Below are 6980 nucleotides of genomic sequence, written 5' to 3'. Positions count from 1 at the left end.
ATCCAGTTGAGCATACATCAGGTTCAGTTTTAATGCTAGATACATTTTATATATAACACTATTATACAGATATATAGATTTTCAATACAATGCTTTCATTTTGTTCAGATAAAAGAAAGAAAGAGGCAGTGTCATGTCAGTCATAATCCACAACATTGAAATGAAGTTTCCATTTCCTGTTGGCTTGACACTTTTCCTGTTTGCACAATCATGACAATGTTCTGACAATGACAAGGTTCTGGGAGGTCCTCAGAAAAATAATAAAAGTTTAAAACCACTATTGCTGATATTTCATCAATATTTTTGGTCTTACTGCAGTCATTCCATTCACAACATAAATGTTTAACCAAAATTTTACCATCTGGGAACCCAGGAACAAACTGTAATGGATGACCATGTCCCTAATACATACATACATACATACATACATATATATATATATATATATATATATATATATATATATATATATATATATATATATATATATATATACATATATATATATATATATAGTCACATTTCACAGTGGTGTGAAAAAGTGTTTGCCCCCTTCCTGATTTCTTTTTTTTTTTTGCATGTTTGTCACACTTAAATGTTTCAGATCATCAAACAAATTTAAATATTAGTCAAAGATAACACAAGTAAACACAAAATGCAGTTTTTAAATGAAGGTTGTCATTATTAAGGGAAAACAAAATCCAAACCTACATGGCCCTGTGTGAAATAGTGATTGCCCCACCTGTTAAAACATAACTTAACTGTGGTTTATCAAACCTGAGTTCAATTTCTCTAGCCACACCCAGGCCTGATTACTGCCACACCTGTTCTCAATCAAGAAATCACTCAAATAGGACCTGCCTGAGAAAGTGAAGTAGACCAAAAGATCTTCAAAAGCTAGACAGCATGCCGAGATCCAAAAAAATTCAGGAACAAATGAGAAAGAATGTATTTGAGATCTATCAGTCTGGAAAAGGTTATAAAGCCATTTCTAAAGCTTTGGGACTCCAGCGAACCACAGTGACAGCCAATATCCACAAATGGCAAAAACATGGAACAGTGGTGAACCTTCCCAGGACTGGCCGGCCGACCAAAATTACCCCAAGAGCGCAGCGACGACTCATCCACACTTGCCTCAGTTAAGGTCTGTGTTCATGACTCCACCATAAGAAAGAGACTGGGCAAAAATAGCCTGCATGGCAGAGTTCCAAGACGAAAACCACTGCTGAGCAAAAAGAACATTAAGGCTCACATCTCATTTTTGCCAGAAAACATCTTGATCCCCAAGAATTTTGGGAAAATACTCTGTGGACTGACGAGACAAAAGTTTTACTTTTTGGAAGGTGTGTGTCCCATTACATCTGGTGTAAAAGTAACCCAGCATTTCAGAAAAAGAACATCATACCAACAGTAAAATATGGTGGTAGTAGTGTGATGATCTGGGGCTGTTTTTTTGCCCAGTCTCTTTCTTATGGTGGAGTCATGAACACTGACTTTAACTGAGGCAATTGAGGCCTGCAGTTCTTTGGATGTTGTTGTGGGGTCTCTGAATGGCTGAAGAAGAACAAAATGAACACTTTGGAGTGGCCTAGTCAAAGTCCTGACCTGAATCCTATTGAGATGCTGTGGCATGACCTTAAAAAGGCAATTCATGCTTGAAAACCCTCCAATGTGGCTGAATTACAACAATTCTGCAAAGATGAGTGGGCCAAAATTCCTCCACAGCGCTGTAAAAGACTCATTGCAAATTATCGCAAACGCTTGATTGCAGTTGTTGCTGCTAAGGGTGGCCCAACCAGTTATTAGGTTTAGGAGGCAATCACTATTTCACACAGGGCCATGTAGGTTTGGATTTTGTTTTCCCTTAATAATAACAACCTTCATTTAAAAACTGCATTTTGTGTTTACTAGTGTTATCTTTGACTAATATTTAAATTTGTTTGATGATCTGAAACATTTAAGTGTGACAAACATGCAAAAAAATAAGAAATAAGGAAGGGGGCAAACACTTTTGCACACCACTGTGTGAATGTGTGTGTGTGTGTATATGTGTGTGTGTGTGTGTAGATAGATAGATAGATAGATAGATAGATCTATCTATCTATCTTTTGCTTTTCCCAACCATACACACACAGGAGGGATGTACAAATCATAGGTGTTAAAATACCCATCTTCCTCAACATGAGAAATAGAAACTTAAAGCATTATGGCAGAGCTACCTGGCTATAGATTAAACCCAAACCCACATAGCCTACAACATGTATGTATTTATCTAAATAATAAATAAACAAATAGGATGATTTTATAACTTGTTAATCTGATAAATGAACACACATGTCACCGAACCATTTTGCCCGGCCCTCTTGATATTGGTTTATATTGGGCTTCCAAACAGGTTTCTGGCTTCTATTGTGTTTATATCGTCCCATTAAAACAATTAAAATTAAACCAAAAAAATCTAATTTGGACTCACACTTTCAAACACCATCCATAGTCCAATTACCGCCCATGTAGCCTATATTTCTTTTACCATCCCTACATGAGAACTCTCAGTGAGCGTCACACGGGCACGGCGGGGTCAGTGACCGCGCACGCCGCCTGTTTATCTGTATGAGAGGTCCTCGGGAGCGCGCCCCCCCTGGCCGAGGAAGGTGAGCGAGTGTCTGGAGGGGAGGACTCGGGAGCGCGACCAGCCGAGGGATCGATCGGATTAAACTCGATTTGAGTGAAATTAACACAAAGGAGAGAAGAGCAACGCACACTAGTCGGCGAGGTCGCGGATGCGAGACACGCCGGAGAAATATTTCATGAAAAACAAACTTGAACTTTTTTCCCCTGTTTATTTATATTTCAAACGAAAAGGGACCACGGAGGATTTTTTTTTCAAGCAAGCGGAGATACTAACCGTACTAACGAGGAGTTGATTTGATAAAAGCCCGAAGTGACCGAGCTTGTTGGGTAAGCTAACAAATGCCCCCTTTGAGTGACTGCATTTTATATTTTGTCGAGCAGAAGTCAGTACGAGTGTGATTGTTTCATAGTTACGACTGGTTCTGAATAAAAACGGTTTATATTCTTTCTTAATAGTAAGTTTTCCGTACTTTTTCAGCGCAATCGGACTCTTTAATCCGGCGTGCGACTTGGGTTTTCACCCCGATGGTCATTTCATTCAGGGCTAACTCACTGTTAAGACTATGTTCAGGACTGCTGGTTTATTTATGTTACGTTTTATTTTTTCATTTCAGCAGAAAGTCATTGAAGGTCCATGTAGCTGCCATGCCGACATGCTAACAATAGCAAATTTAGCTTTGCCACCCGCTGCATCGCTCTCTCTCTCCCACACACACACTCACACACACACACACACGCACAACAGTCCCATTAGTTAGTTGAAAAGTGGAAAGAAAAATGTCCAGCACAACACGGAGAGACACTCTGTTTCTGAGTCTGTTTCCCCGATAACTTGTTGAATTTTGTAATATGAAATATTGACTTAATTCAGATTTAAAATGGGAGCGTTAGCCCAGTTAGCTAATTGTGTTGAAGCTTCCAGGAGACACGAGGTGGCTCGAGCGTAGAGGTGAGTCACTGGCCGACTGAATGAGCGGAGCTCTCAGAGGGAGATTCCCAGCGGAGAATACTTGGCTTACATCGTCAAAAACGCTTCTTCTGGGTTGAATTAAAATGTTTATACACACAAGCATAAATAGTACTTATACTTCCACTGAATACTTGTATTTTTATTGGAAGGGGACAGTGTGAAGTGTCCGTAGTAGTCGCTAGCTTTATTGGACGGAAGGGACAGAGAAGAGGAGGGGTGAGCAGTGAGGCCAGGCGGTCATTCCATACGACCGTGTTTTTCACGTTGTTTCTTCCACGTTTTACATGATTAAAAACCCATTTCATATGGACGAAAAAGACTCTTTAATGTGTAGAGCTTTAGATTAGAGAGGAAAGTGCTTTACTTCAATAAAACCGAGATGAGCGAATCGTTCCCTGCTCCGGAACGACGTGCGAAACACCGTTGATAGGCTAATTAGCCGTGCTAGCCGCTGGATGTTAGCCCAACGCTAGGACACAGAAGTTCAGCTAGCCTGCGAGTGAGGTCTCATCCCCATTGTGTACGGGCGAAGACCACTTATTGCCCCCCCCTCCCCCTAGCGAATAACCTGCTCAGGGCGGTTAGCAGTCGGTACATAGCTCTTGGGCAAGGAAATTAACTTAATGCATCTTTCGCTTCACTTTTTGTCGAGGTTAAAAGGCAAAGTAACGCTATGTATTTTCCCTTTTGGGCTTTTGTCACCAGAGCTTGTTTGTAATGTTACATTGTATCCGGCGACTGAAGTTTGGTAATCACAACGTTTACACTTGTTACTCGATGTGGACGGGAGAAAATGCAGCTCAAAACACCTGCCGGTTCCCTTGTACTTGTCGATAGTTACGGCAACACACCTTTACGGGATACACACACGGTTGCATTTCTTTCTTTCTTTACAGTCTGACTTTGTTGCGTGTGTTTCTTGTGCTATCCTGCCCTCTTTCTCCATTATGTGTTCTGTAATCGGTCAACTTGCATAATGGTCACCCTGCCGCTCTCACGCAACTTTGGCTGACCTATCTCTGGGGAAAAAAACTAAGCGTTGTATCCCCCAAAACACACGTTGCTGTTCATTATCACATGGTGGTTTTATTCCCAGTCTGACACATTCGGTGTACATGTGCTTGTTCGTTATTTTTCCTCCTCCCTGTCTGCAATAGACCCAGGAGCTGCTACCCCCACCACCTTGTGTTTGTGAGCCAAGATGGCAGCTAGTCATGTTAAGCGGGCCACAGAGAGATAGATAAGAGGCCCCGACCACACACACACACACACACACACAGAGCACACAACAGATGTTCAGCACTATTTGGTCTCTCTCCCGTTTGTCTGTCTGTCTGTCTTTTCTTATGTTTAAAGTTGAGGCACTCTCCCCCCTTCAGCCACAAGGCTGCCTTGGTTTTTTGGAGAGGTAGTTGATCTGGACTATGCTGGAGCTTGGACACAAAGTTACACCCCCCACCCCCCATTTGATCCTCACGTAGTGACAACTAAAATCATTTTTGCATTTTAAATGTATATATTTTAAATTAACATATTTTGAAATGGCTTCATGCAGGCTGATAAGTGGGAGTTTTATTCTTTTTTTAAGAGGGGAGCCTGTTTTTGGTTCAAACTGGTTGGCTTTTCTGGAAGTTATGTTGGTGACCTTGGAGTCACTTGTCCTAACTCTGGCTGGTAGGCCTTGAGGTTAAAAAACCCTGCCACATAGGCATTTTTCACCGTCAGAGGGCATGGAGGAAAACTGGTACAAAATAATATATGCATTAACATTTGAAACGATAGGAAACAAAGCGTCTCAAAATCTAAATGTTGCTTAATAGTTACTGGAACAATCACTTTACCTTAAATTATTGCTTGGTGTAATTTGTTGTTAGACCCATTTAACTGTTTATCCTGTCTGCTCCATACCATAAAGCCTGAAATATGTAGATTTTTGTCATGCTTAGAAGTTTCTCATTTCACATTTAAAGTCCAGTGTCCGACATGCTTGAAATGTCCCTGACATGACCTCACACACAGTCGGGGAAATCCCTGCCACCTTACACTGGGGGTAAGATATGGGTATACACCAAGTGAAGTGACTCATACTCTACGAAACACAGCATTAAAATTTACCAGTTAATTGAGATTTCACAGAATGATGCAATTCATTTCCAGTGTAATATCTGATGCTCGTTCTCCACATGTATACCCCCGTGATCTTATCTCAACACATTCAAACTAACATTTATAATGACCATAAAGATTTGATAATGCCACTGTATGCCATGGCCTTGTTCATTCAGTCACTTTAGCTTTTGGAATAATGAAAGAGGCACTTTGTTTGGATCAGGTGTTTTTTCAATGTGTCATGTTTTTGAATAAGCTGTTCCCTGTTATTTTGACCCATGAATCATTAGTGTTATCTGAACATTTCACTCATAGTGTGCCACTTTCTATTGACCTTTTTAACCAACACTCACTGTTTTCATACTGGTTCAGGATAGCTCAGAGCTAGGTAGCTAAACTTAAAAAAGGTGTGGGGAAAGGGGCCAGATGAGGAGAGGCCAAAGGTGAAATAGGTATGTGTGTGCATGCGCAAGGGAGGATGAGAGGTCAGCAGTGCCCCTATTGGCACCAGAGAGCACTATAACTTGTAACTGACAACACTGGTGGTGTTGTACTCTGCTAGTGAAAGTGGCCATTGTTAATGTCTTTGTCCATCCCATCTAATTTTACTCTCTTTGCTGTGTGTTATCTGCATATGTCCCTTGCTGGTTATCTTTTGTACATACATACATTCAAACACACTGTGTGTGTATATACTGACTTTGCTCATAACTTCAGAAAGTAATTTTGCTGTTTCCATTGATGGACAAAATCCCGATCAGTCCCGTTCACTTGTTTTTGCAGCAGGTCTTATACTATTTGACGAGAGTAGCTCATCAGGCTGCTAGTTTTGGAGATTGCTTTTTCTCTTTGTCTTTCTCTCTAATTTCTTCCAACTCTGAATGAAATGACTCTTTCACTTATGAGATTATCAGTCCACATTTTCACAAAACCAGTCACATGTAACAAAGAGTTTCCCTACGGGGATCAATAAAGTATTTCTGATTCTGATTCTGACATTAAAAACAGCTGAATGTTTGTTAACATGGATTTATCTGAAGGAAAGCTGTGGCCCTGTGAGGGGGGGCTGAGATTGTTTTTGTCCAGAAGCTGATAGTGAAACTCTGTTTTTGATCCCTGTCACTCAGCATGACTTATTGTGCTGCCCTAAAGTGATTTTCATGTCAAACTCGAAGCATTAGCAGTACCCACTCGCATACCTGGTCCATTTAGGTGCTGAAGTTGACTAACAGAAAAAGTATTTGCAAGGAAGAAAGCAATTGTGTTGTCA

At 40.7% G+C, this 6980-nt stretch overlaps 1 protein-coding gene across 1 annotated transcript in view; it reads left to right on the top strand.

Moving 5' to 3' along the window:
- Positions 1-2616: 2616 nt before the first annotated feature.
- The window catches only part of chd7 (chromodomain helicase DNA binding protein 7), a 78062-nt gene continuing 73698 nt past the window's right edge, over positions 2617-6980 (top strand). Inside the window, exon 1 of the mRNA XM_044218366.1 lies at positions 2617-2958. The gene's annotated coding sequence lies outside the window, so the exon portion shown is untranslated. The remainder of the gene's footprint in view (positions 2959-6980) is intronic.

The sequence above is a fragment of the Siniperca chuatsi genome, linkage group LG13 (genome assembly GCF_020085105.1).
Source record: "Siniperca chuatsi isolate FFG_IHB_CAS linkage group LG13, ASM2008510v1, whole genome shotgun sequence".
In the NCBI taxonomy this organism is placed as follows: domain Eukaryota; kingdom Metazoa; phylum Chordata; class Actinopteri; order Centrarchiformes; family Sinipercidae; genus Siniperca; species Siniperca chuatsi.
Note: the sequence above shows the minus strand (reverse complement) of the source record. Positions and strands in the feature narration are given on the sequence as shown.